Below are 12,687 nucleotides of genomic sequence, written 5' to 3'. Positions count from 1 at the left end.
AAGAGTAGCCCTTGCTCACTGCAACTAGAGAAAGCCCGCGTGCAACAACGAAGACCCAACACAGCCAAAAATAAATAAATTTATATATAAAAAAAAATACAACAGCTATGTGTGCCCCTTGGATAAAAGTTGTAATTACTCAAAAGTGTTTAACTGAAGTCCAATACCCTCAGGCACTCTCAGGGTTTAAACTGTTTCTTCCATCCCTCCCTGTCCCCAGTGCTTGACTCTCAGAAATGCCAAGTCCAAGTGGCAGGAAGATCTCTGGGTCTGATAATAAGTAAAGACTCACCAAAGCGAAGGGCCTTCTAGCCTTAGGAGTGATCGCTAATGATAGGGAGTCTCTTTCCACTAGGAATGGTGGAGGGTCGTCCAAAGCCTGCAGAGTCTGAGCAGGGCCCTTAGCTTGCCTTCATGTGGCTTAGAAATAGATGCTTCCCTGGGGAAGACCCAGCTTTTGGGGGGGGGGCACATCTGAACACAACCTTACATTGAGCCAAGAATCTGGTGATAAATGAGATCAATTCCTCAGTCAACCAAGAGAGCTTGTTCTCCTTAGACTGGAGTGATGCTTGACAGGTCTTGGAGAGCAGTGTCCAACCCCAAAGACTGATCAGACCCTTTCCAAAGTTTGAACTTCTTGCCTTATAAAGATGCTCAGGGACAAATTCTGCTGTTTATTTCTTTCCTCCTTAAGGATTTTCTTCTCCAATCTTGAAAACATTGAAAATTCAATAACCTGAATCTGTTAACACTGTCTAGTAACTTTCATTTTTTCTTTTTCATTTGTTGTCCTAACAGCAGTGTGACCAACTTGGAAAATAATGAGTCAGTAATCTTTGTTTTCCACATTTGCCAAAATCATCACTTTGGTTTCATTCTTTAAGACTATAGAAAAGAGTTCAGAATCAGGAATTGGAGAACTCTCGTCTTGCTGATCTGCCTATAATGGATTTGATCATGGGAGAATGTCCCCATAATTGATTCATGTACCTCCTCTGAATCTATTTATTCAACATTTATTAAGTGTCTACTGTGTGTCAGGCAGCACCATGTTATTAATTGGGGATATTCGACCTGGCCTTAAGGAAGTCTACAGTATAGCAGGGGAAGATGTAGAGACAAGTGCAACAAAGTATTATAGAGGCTGTGAAGTGTTTACAAGGTATGGTGTCAGGGGGTGGGGGGCAGAGGAGGGAGTGGTCAATTCCATTGGGAATAGAGTTTCTGGAAGTTCTTCATGGAAGATGTGATGCTTAAGCTTTGCTTGGGGGAGGCATTTGGGAAGGAGCAGACTTTGAAGCCAGTATCCTCAGTCCAACTGTGAAGCCTGAGATTTTCTAGCTGTGTAACACTGAGCAAGGGAACCTCTGAGCCTGCTTCCAGTTTCTGTAACATTAGGATCATAGTAGCAATCTCATAGTGCAGTGGTGAAGGTTACCTTAAACATATATATTGAACATTGTTGGTGGAGGAGATCAGCAGGGAAAGGGTATTCAGATCCAAACTACCAGGGCTGGAAGGAACTCCTCTGGGTCAATCTAGTGCGTGAAAACTGTCTGCCCTGGGAGCTGTCTGTGGTGCTGATTTCACCAGGGCTTCACACTCATTATCTTGGGAAGACCTGCTCAGCACTCTGCCTGTGTCATTCTTCAGGGGTCTGAACTGCTGTCTCCATCTCAGCAGAAGCCTGGGCTCCAACAAGTGTGCAGACCCCACCTCCTCCCTGCCCATTCCCAGCCTGCCAGTTCAGCCCTTCTGTGAGCCTTGTGGAAGAAGGGCTGACTCAGAACCATATGATGGGATAGGGGTTCTCAGTATCCATACTCCTGGTTCTGTAGAGGTAGAATGCGGCAACTATATGGGTTTGTCCACATCCTCCACCTGTGTGAGAAGAGTGCCAGGCTCCAACTTTAAACTTCTGCAGAGGAAACTCACCACTCCCCCACAAAGCCTAGGAAGTGTTTACCTCTTGCTAGAGCAACTGGGGAAAATTTTGTCCCCCGGGGGACACTTGGCAATGTCTAGAGATATTTTCAGTTGTCACTACCCAGGGGTGGGGGCATTCATTACTGGCTTCTAGAGGATAGAAGCCAGGGATGCTGCTAAACATTCTACATTGCACAGGACAGTCCCCTACAACCAAGAATTATCTGGCCAATTAGGCCCAAAAACTAGTGCTGAGGTTGAGAAACCCTGCTCTAGGGTTTGAGGCAATTCGGTGTGGTGTCTAGAACCTTACCAGACATCAAGGTCTAGCTCAATGTTCTTTATTTACCAGCTATGACCTTAGATAAATCACTGAACTGCTCTGAGCCTCATCTTCTACATATGTATGTTTAGGTTCCTGGACTAGAAAGCCTCAAAGCCCCTTCAAGTTCAAACTCAACATGTCTGCATAAATACTTGCTGAGTACACCGCTAGGAACCAACATTCTGTGGTACTATGTACATAAAATATCAGGAAATTCATAAAATATCAAAAGGAAAGGAACATAATGGGGGGAAAGTGAGAGCTGATAAAAGGTTACTACCCAAATATACACAGAATTTATGCGAATATAAGGGTTCAGATAAAATACAGGCTCTTAAACTTCAGGTGGTGACAAAAAATGACATCTTCACTAGCAATTAAAGAGACACAAAATAAAATAACTACGCCATGTTTGCTAATCTTTTGAAAAAAACAACTCAAAGTGCTTAGGAATGCAAGGTAGTATATGTACTTAGATATTCTTCTGTTTCCCTCTGAACAAACCCTCAGCCTGGGACTATGAAATAGTAGCTACAGAACTGGTTATGCTGCACAATCAAATCATTCCATCATAAAGAGGATACTTAGTTTCTTTCTATATCTATAAAAATTTGGGCCAGCCTCTGGACACTAACTGAAACATCAGTTCTCCTGGATTTCAGACCTTGAGACTCAGACTAGAACTACACCATCAGCCCTCCTGGGTCTCCAGCTTGCTGACTCACCTGCAGATCTTGGTACTTGTCAGTCTCCAAAATCACGTGAGCCAGTTCCATATAATAAATATCTTTCTGTATATATAAAAAATTAATGAGGGACTTCTCTGGCAGTCCAGTGGTTAAGACTCTGCGCTTCCACTGCAGGGGACACGGGTTCCATCCCTGGTCGGGGGAACTAAGATCCTGCATGCTACACGGCGTGGCTAAAAAAAAATAAAAATTAATTAATAGGAACTTAGCATTCTAAAGTAAAGAACAAGGTACTAGATTACCCTCCTCCCTCCTTATTCACCAAACAATAAGGCACTGGATTTAAGTAATTAATTTTCAGAATTAGGAATAAACCGCCTTATCACACCTTCCTTTCGCCTCTCAATTATCTTGAATACCACCTTCAGAGTTAATGGGAGCCACAAAGGGTGTAGAGATCCCAGAAGGAAAGGACTGTGAGTGTACTCTTTAGGAGAGGAAGATGTAAAGCTGCTGGTGTATCTCCTTCCATGTGGAAGTCCCTGTCTGAGGCAGTCAATGTGGATCTTCCTCATTTGTTCCCGTACAAGACGCTCTTTTATAAGAAAGACCAGAAAGAGGTCGCTTCCAGAAATGGCACTTGCAAGCTGATGTAATTTGGAGATGGAGACCTCTATCACACTGGTTTCAGTCATTTGACAAGGACGGGCCACCCTAGCTGTGCCAAGAGGGAGAGGGCACACAGCACAGGAAACACCTTTAATTACCCTTCTTAAAACCATCTGTTCATGATCCTCCGTCGCATCACTCTGAGTGTGAGGAAACAGACCTCTCCACTCTGCCTGTAGGTCAAGGAGAGAGAAGTAGCCAACACCTCCGAGGAGAAGGTACTACCGGAGGAATAAGCCTAGGAAGTACTCCTCTGCTGCATACAGAGTGAAGGGGCAAAAGGTGCACACATTTGGGCCTCAGAGAGAGAATGCAGGCGCTGTTGCTCACTGAGCAGTCCTTTATGTGGTACTGAGGACACCACGTGACTTGGGAAGTGTCAGCTGGGAAGAGGCAGAAAAGTCTTACCAGCCAGCAAGGTGACGTGGCTTCCCAGTGAACTGTCAAAACCCGCCAGGGGTTAGGGCTTCACTCTCTGCCAGGCTGTGAATTCATGTAGACAGGGAGCCATGAACGACTTGTTCACCACTGCCTCCTAAGCACAGCTCTGTGCTTGGCACGTAGGTACACTCCACAGATGCTTTTAAAAAAAAAAAAAAGGTTAAATATTTAATGGAATCTTTTAGGTGAACATTCACATGATACTGGAAAGCATGAACAGGAAGAGGAAATTCTGTTTCTGGAATAGCTATGGTATGATAATGGGATCTGGCCCTTTTAAAATCAACAAATGTGTCTTAAAATTGGGTGAAACGCTCTTCTGAGGAAATTCAACTACTTTCTGCAGGAGCACAATTGTTGCACTTCCCATCAAAGTGCTTTCTTTGGTCCCTTACTTCAGTTATTTGATTTTTTTTTTTTTAATGATGTAATAGTTTGAAGGTTGACCAAAAAAAAAAGGCTGAGTAAAACCTGGGACCTGGATACAGTGTCATAATTAAACTGAGAAGTAAAATGTAGTAAAGGAATATGCTTTTATCACTTCACCTAATAGTCCAAAGAATAACTCTTAAGAATAAGGGAACTCTACTTAAACCACACATAGTCTAGCTCAATTTACCAACCACCACCAAGCAACATAGGTAAGTACTATAAAGGACTCACCCAACTCAACAAATCCACCTGCCAGTTCCTACTACATAATTCACTTAGGCTTTATACCCGTTAAATGCAAATGTTTCTGGAAGATGAAATACTAAAAACGCAATAATTAAAGTCAAGCCTCATGGACTTCCCTGGTGGCGCAGTGGTTAAGAATCTGCCTGCCAATGCAGGGGACACGGGATCGAGCCCTGGTCCAGGAAGATCCCACATGCCGTGGAGCAACTAAGCCCGCGCGCCACAACTACTGAGCCTGCGCTCTAGAGCCCGTGAGCCACAACCACTGAGCCCGCGTGCTGCAACTACTGAAGCTCGCAAGCCTAGAGCCCGTGCTCCGCAACCGGAGAAGCCACCGCAGTGAGAAGCCCGCGCACCACAACGAAGAGTAGCCCCTGCTCGCTGCAACCAGAGAAAGCCCACGCGCAGCAACGAAGACCCAATGCAGCCAAAAATAAATAAATAAATAAATTCATTAAAAAAAAAAAAATCAAGCCCCATGATGTTCCCTCATCTTTTTTTTAGCTCCTTGATATTGTCCCCACCAGGAGCCTGTGATTTACTGGTAACTCCAACATTCTGGAAAACTATTAGATAACAAACACTGTGCAAGTCAATACTTAAAGGATATCAAATTCATAAATCATCATGTGGCAGTCTCAGAATGAAGTTCACAAACAGAAATTCCTAAAATGCAACAGAGTCTAGAGAACTACAGGACAGGAGTAAAACTGACGATGCACCAATACCCCAGCTGACTTCGGGCACTGACCTTCACCCTCTGATTCCAAGATCAGTACAGAATCCTAATGCACACTGCAGACAGAAAAACACAGTCATGGCTTTACCTACCCCTCCTCTGAGAATCTGGAGAAATGTTTCTCTTCAGGAAAAAAAAAAAAAAACACAAACCAAACAAACAAACAAACCGCCCCCCCCCCTACATTTCCAAATTCAATCAACCGGATAACCTGGCAGCAACCCCAGGCTAATTGCAGAGCTCCAAAACAGCCCTCTCTCTGACGCCTGTCAACTTCACTGGGCAAAGGTAATCGGCAATCCCTGACTCTCCGGCTAGGTCGGGCCCCATCCAGGGAGGCTAAGCGCAGGGGGAGTTTCATACCAACCCGTCGGTGATAGTAGACTGTGTGCCATTCATTGGGGCCCTTGGCGAGAGGTCCTCCTTTTATCCAACTTGCATCTTACAGCTGACGCCACCCCACCCCCAGCGCTCCAGGACCAGGCTCAACTCTGTAAGGGACACAAGAGTCCAACTCAAAACTCCATTCAGTCACCTAGAACGTCCGACTGGAAGAGGTCAAGGAAAGGAGATGTGGGTGGGAGCGAAGCAAGTTACCTCCCAAAGCAAACCAAGCAAGTCCGCCAGAAGGCGAGTCCTAGAGCGAGAGAGCGATCCTTCTCGGGAAGGCACAGGAGAAAACTTCGTCACGGAGGGAAGTGGGCGAGCCGCGGGGAAGGGCGCCCGGGAGTCCCTCCGGGGCCGGGGCGGGATTGGCTCAGGGCTGGGTGTCGGCTCCTCCGCCGGGTCTCGGGGGCCTGCGAGTCCCCGCCGCCGGGCCGGGCCCGCTAGGCTCCGCTCTTCGTCTGGGGCTGCCGGCCGGTCGTGGCCGCAGCCTCGGCCGCGTCTCGGGCCGAACTCCTCGCCGTCCCCGCCAGGTTCCGGGCGCCGGAACTAGCGCGGCTGCCGGGGACGGGGTTCCGACAGGCAGAAGTGACCGGAACCTGTTCTCGCAGCGCGGCGGTATGTTGCCCATGCCTCGGGGCCCCGGACTCCTCCGCGGACTGCACCGGCGGCGGCGGCTCCTTCCACACACGCGGGTAGGCGGCTGTTGCCTCGAGGGGCGGGAGATGCCCGTCCAGCCCGGCCTCGAATCGCCAGCCCCGAAGGCCGGCGGCTACGGCGGCGGCTCGGAACGCGCAGCCGGCTCGCCGGGTTTCCGGGCCCTCGCGGGAGCGCGCGCAGCGGGCGGAGGAGGCCGTCGGCGATGGGGGCCGCGCGACAATCCCATAGATGCTTTTCAAATATATGAACCTATCATGTGAACTCTAAAGTAGTGTTGTAGAAATGAAAGTCATTTTTACGCATAAAACTGAAAGTAGGTTCAGCTTAAACCATGATCTTACTTTGTCTTTTTATTTTCATCGGTGATATTCTTGAACCTCAGAGGTTCCTCAATATTAAATCCACCCAAGGTAGCGCGGTTGGACAGAAGATGAGCACCGTGGTTATCCTTCCAATCACTCACTGGGCTTGCTCAACTGGTTTGGGGTAGATGCACCAGAGGAGTGGTTTAGTGGGAGGGAAAATTAGGTGGCCTGGGAGTTAGGAAACCTGTTTTCCAGGTGGCACCAGGAGCTGTGTGCGCTGTAGCAGGCCCAGCCCCAGGGCACAGGATCCCTTTCCACCTTTCCCTCCCCACAGTGCCCATCCCCCTCCAGGAGCTCACACGCAATGACATCCCTGTACCAGGGCCACTTGCAACCCCTCTCCACGTACATGGGAGAGAATTGCTCAAAGAGAAAGCTGCCATGCTGGGCACTTTCAGGATCTGGCCCAGTGTGTTTCTGAACTCAGGGGTTCCAGATTTGTCAGCAGCAAGACTCTGGCAGAGGCAAGTCACTTCTTGGTATCTCTCCGTGGAAAGAAGAGCTGATTCAGCTCCAGAGTCTGGACAGAGAGGGCCAGCCACAGCACCAGGTAGGTCGGGGAGCCTGGGTCTCGGAGTTGAAGTTGAAAGAGCACTGAGCAAGCGTCGGGAGACCCAGAAACTGGTCGATAAAAGCTGTGAGACCCGGACAAGCTGTTTAGTATCTCTGGACTGTCAGCTTTGGGAAAGTCGGTGAGATGATGTATATAAAAAGCACATTCCTGCACGGCAAGGAAACAATCACCAAAATGAAAACGCAGCCTATGGAATAGGAGAAAATATCTGCAAACCCTATATCTTATAAAGGATTAATATCCAAAATATATAAGGAACTCCTACAACTCAATAGCAAAAATCCAAATAACCTGATTTTTTAAATGGGCAAAGGATCTGAGGAGACATTTCTACAAAGAAGTCATACAAATGGCCAACAGGTATATGAAAAGGTGCTCAACATCACTAATCATCAGGGAAATGCAAATCAAAACCACACTGAGCTATCATCTCACACCTGTTAGGATGGTTATTATTTTTTTAAAAAAGGGAGGGGTAAGTTGTTGGTGAAGGTCTGGAGAAAAGGGAACCCTTGTACACTGTTGATGAGAATGTAAATTGGTGCAGCCATTATAGAAAGGAGTATGGAAGTTCCTCAAAAAATTAAAGTTAGAACTACCGTATGATCCAGCAATCCTACTCCTGGGTATATATCCAAAGGAACTGAAATCATAATCTTGAAGAGATATCTGCATTCTCATGTTCATTGCAGCATTATTCACAATTATTATAGCCAAGATATAAAAAGAACTTAAGTGTCCATCAGTGGGTGAATCAATAAAGAAAATGTGGTATCTACATACAATGGAATATTATTCAGCCTTATAAGAGAAGGAAATCCTGACATGTGCGACATCATGGATGAACCTGGAGGACATTATGTTAAGTAATATAAATCAGGCACAGAAGGACAAATACTACATGATATGAGAAATCTAAAATAATCAAATATACAGAAACGGAGTAGAATGGTGGTTGCCAGGGGCCATGGGGAGAGGGAAACAGGAAGGTGTTGGTTAGAGGATACAAAGTTTCAGTTATACACCATGAATAAGTCCTAGAGATCTGCTGTACAGCTTAGTGTCCATAGTTAACAATACTGTATTGTACACTCAATATTTTGCTAAGAGGGTAGATCTTAAGTTATATTCATATCACAAAAAGTAATAACAAAGAGGACAGGAGGAAACTTTTGGAGGTGATGGATGTGTTTACGGCATAGATTGTGGTGATGGTTTAATGGCTGTATACTTATCCCCAAACTCACCAAGTTGTATACATTAAATATGGTCAGCTTTTGTATGTCAATCATACCTGAATATGGTATTGGTTGTTTTTTTTAAAAGCATGTTCCTTTACTAAACAGTTGTCAAATCTTAAATATGCATTGTCTTGCCATGAGGCCTATTTTTCCAATAAGTTCTACCAAGAACTTTATTCTTCCAAAGTTATTCTTTTCACAACCCCCTGAGTTCATTTATCCCCTTTGCACAGAGAACTTTAATGCAGGAATTGTTAACATTTTCTTTTTTGTGAGTCTGATGGACTATGGCTTCTCTCTCCATAGAAATGCCCTGTGTGCTTGCATGCACAGACACACACACACACACACAAACACACACTGTTTTGCATATAATTCCTGTGGCTTTTTGACACCCAGAGGTCCATGGATCTGGGTTTTAAAATTCCAGAAAAGGAATGTCTGAGTCCTAAAGTATCTCAGAATCCAGGATTATGATTCTTTTTTCATACTGGCCAAGCCAGTCTAGATAGTGTCAATATCCTGCTCTGCTTCTCAAGCCTGCTCCATCTCCAGGGAAAGTTCACTTCAGACCTACTGAAGTTGACTGTCCTGCCAGAGGTCATACCTTCAGATATCTCTTCCCTCACCCTCCTTGTTCCTCAAACGTCCTCAGCTGGCCTTGGCTCATTGCACTAGTGTGCAATGGAGAAGCAGCTGGGGGCAGGTGGAAGCTTTCTCATGGTAAATCAGGGCTGGGCTCCAGCTCATTTCTGCCTCCAGTGCTCCTGGGTCCTTGACAAGCCTGCTTCCTAGATCCCTGGCCAGCACTCCACCCTTCCTCTGCTCTACCCCTGCCCTGGGTCCACCTGCAGGGCCACACCTAGAGAGTCATGCTTGAGGAAATAGACTGCCTTCTAACAGTGAACTCAACTTGATCAGGCGCTCCCAGCAAACACAAGAAGCTCAGAGAAGGGTCACAGTGCAAATGGTAGGAACTCACACTGAGCTTTCTTTCACAGGTGGTGGCAGGTGTTCTACATGACCCGTAAGTGGGAGAGGAATGGAAGTGATCCCCCCCTCAGCCTTCCAAAAGTTGGGATCCAGAGTATTGCCCCCACGGTGGTGTCTTTTTGGTGTTTCAGATCTCATGCTAGATCAGTGTCTGAAAGGTAAGAAACTTAGAAGGACAGTGTTCCCAATAGATCAGAATGCAGACGCAGTACCGAGGCTGTGTGTGCTTCAACCCTTCAATTCACACTTTTCGTGCTGCCTCTAAAATGGGTAGGGATACCCAGATTCATGACCCATTCACTGGACTGTCTTAGCATGAGAATAATGAAATTCCCATGGACTACTCTGTCTTAGGGTGAAACTAGGCAAACTCCATTTGTAGGCTTAGTCTTCTTGGATGCAAAGTACATTGTAATGAGTTTCTGTACTCCTCACCAGAGAGCAAAGAAAATATTAAAGCTTGTTTGCAAAGTTTGCACAAGAAAGAGCCTAGTGGCTAAAATTCCAAAGACCTCGTGGTTAGCTAGAATTTCCTATCAGATTATTTAGCTTCTTTCCAAATGATTTTTCTTAAGAAATGGGTCACAGGTGTATATTCTGCCTTTTCCTAATAAAGCTTTGATAACATCGACTTGGATATCCAAACTCCTTTGTAAAATTCTGCACAAGTTTCCTGTAAGACAGCACCTCTCCTTGTGTAACCTGGAAGCCTGACAGGACTAGAGGGCATTTGGCTCCAACTGGCATCCCTACCCACCACCTGGCTCTGCTGAACTGCCCCGACGCCCCAGCCGCGTGTGAGAGCTCACCTACTGCGCTCCGGGAAGTCTGTGCCTAGGCTAAGCAGCAGTTCTTTGTAAGTGGGTCTTCTGAAGGAGGGGGAGGGGCAGGGGAAGGCAAGGACAGGGTAATAAGTTACCTTGCTTTGGCCTTACTCCTGTGTCTGAGTCTTTTCTCAAGTGCGGATCAGAATGGATGACATCGCCACCCAGTGGCCAATCCCTAATAAAACAGCATCACGTCTCAAGCTGCAATTATCTAGTATGACAGCCACTAGCCACACGTGACTATTAATTACTTGAAATGTGGCTAGACAGGAAGCAAACCCAGGCAGAGAGTGGGGCCCAGGGAGTGATGCAGCATTCTCTTCTGCAGGTGAGCATCTTGATGCTCCAGGAAGAACTGACCCGGCATCAGCGAGCCAGGGCTGCAAATTCCAGCTCTTCCCTTGCTCTCTAAGTGTCCTTGGAGAAAGCACTACCCTTGCTGGCATCAGTTTTCTCTTCTATCAAATGGAAAGTATTTAACAAGCTGATCTCAAGATCCTGTCAGGGCAAAATGTCCCATAATCTCTGTTGTTTCTTCTGTCCACTCCTGACCAAGTGAACGGGGAACCTGTAAGGAAGTGCCTGGTTTCCTGCTCATCACGGGTTCCCACCATTTCCTAGGGGCTCAGGGGCCCTGAGGAGACACACACTCAGTATCTCAGCACAGTTCCCTCTTCACAGGACGCTGTCACAGCAACACCTAGCCAGGTGGTGATGGTTCTGCCCATTCTACAGATGAGAAAACAGTTTCAGAGGGGCTATTTGACTCATCCAGAGTCAGAAACGGACTCACAGGATGTTGATGCTGGAAAAGATGTCTAAAATTAAAGGGAGGTAGTCCTCACTGTCGTTTTACTGGGAGGGAGACTGAGGCTCAAGATCATGTGACCTGGCAGCAGCCTTGGTAGTGACAACAGTGGAATCCTCAGTTTCTAAGACTCCTAGTCCTACCTCATGCTCCTCATCTGTAAACTAAGGGTAATAATAGTGCCCAACTCATAAAATGGTTATGAGCACTTAGCACTCAGAGGTAAGTTCTCAATAAACACAGCTGGTATGTGATGTTGCCTGCATTCACCTTTTATCTCCAGTTGAGATCTCTTCCTGAGGTCTTTGGCTAGAACTACCCCAGACAGATTTTCCATAAAATAGTCACCTTAGGTCATCTGCAGTGGTGGACCGAGAATGAGTTGGGTGATAAAGATCAGCGAGGGACAAAATTGTTGAAGACATACTGTGTGGAGGGTGGGGAGGTGGCTGTGATTTGGGGAACGATTCTCCTGCAGGTGTAAAGGAATAAAGAGCCTGACAGTCCCCCATTGCAGAGATGAACACAATGGAGAGAGGTATCGGGGTCCAGCTGGCAACTCACAAAGAGTTATCGTCACTGTGTGTCTGACCTTGCCCGAAGTCCCCTGAAAGAAGGGCAGCTGAGTCCTCATGGCAATAAGTGCCAGTCATCGGAGCACAAAACGAGCTCTGTGTGTGTTCCCGCTTCTCTCCACAGGGTGCTATCTCACATTGCACAGCACTTTACAGTTTATCAAGGTGAGACTTAGGTAGTTTTTATCTTAGCTCATCCATACAGCATCCCTGTGCAGGGGGCAGAGAATGTCTGTCTTTGTTTCACAAGGTTTTCCTCTCATTTTACAAGCTAGAAACTGAGATGCAGAGGTAGTTGTGCAACTTTGTATAAGGTTACACAGGTAGGACGTGGCTTAGCCAACACCCAACATGTGGTCTGAGTCCCTCTTAATCCTGTCGAAGTCTTTACTCCAAAGGTCTGCAACGACCAAGTGATTTTAGCATCTTCCATTGCTCTGCTCAAACCATAAATGCTCTGAGAAACTTCATACAGTTCTGTGAACAGGTCATACTCTTTCTTTGCTTTTTTCTGTGCCTACTCGGAGCCCTGAATATACTGCCTAGTGTGCCAATTAAAGGAACACAAAGCATTCATGTTCCAGGAAATCTCCAGGCCTTATGATGATGATGTGCCATTTTAAGTGGTCACATTTCTGAAAAATTATTTGTTTCTAACAATTACAAAGGACTCTGGGTATCAAAGAAAATAGCCTGACACAGCAATTCCACTTCTAGGTATTTACCCAAGAAAAATGAAATCATAAGCCTACAAAATCACTTGTACATGATAGTCCATGTACAACCCAAA

The 12,687-nt window shown here is 46.2% G+C and overlaps 1 long non-coding RNA gene across 1 annotated transcript; it reads right to left on the bottom strand.

Annotated features, from left to right (window-relative positions):
• Nucleotides 1-3,037: 3,037 nt before the first annotated feature.
• On the bottom strand, nucleotides 3,038-5,907 carry LOC137770121 (uncharacterized). The gene is made up of 3 exons (XR_011075126.1): nucleotides 5,834-5,907; nucleotides 4,021-4,192; nucleotides 3,038-3,176 (listed from the first exon to the last, which is right to left on the bottom strand). It is a non-coding gene; the product is annotated as an uncharacterized lncRNA (long non-coding RNA).
• Between the last annotated feature and the right edge of the window lie 6,780 nt (nucleotides 5,908-12,687).

This window comes from Eschrichtius robustus, chromosome 10, assembly GCF_028021215.1.
Source record: "Eschrichtius robustus isolate mEscRob2 chromosome 10, mEscRob2.pri, whole genome shotgun sequence".
NCBI lineage: Eukaryota > Metazoa > Chordata > Mammalia > Artiodactyla > Eschrichtiidae > Eschrichtius > Eschrichtius robustus.
This window is presented reverse-complemented; position numbering and strand designations above follow the sequence as displayed.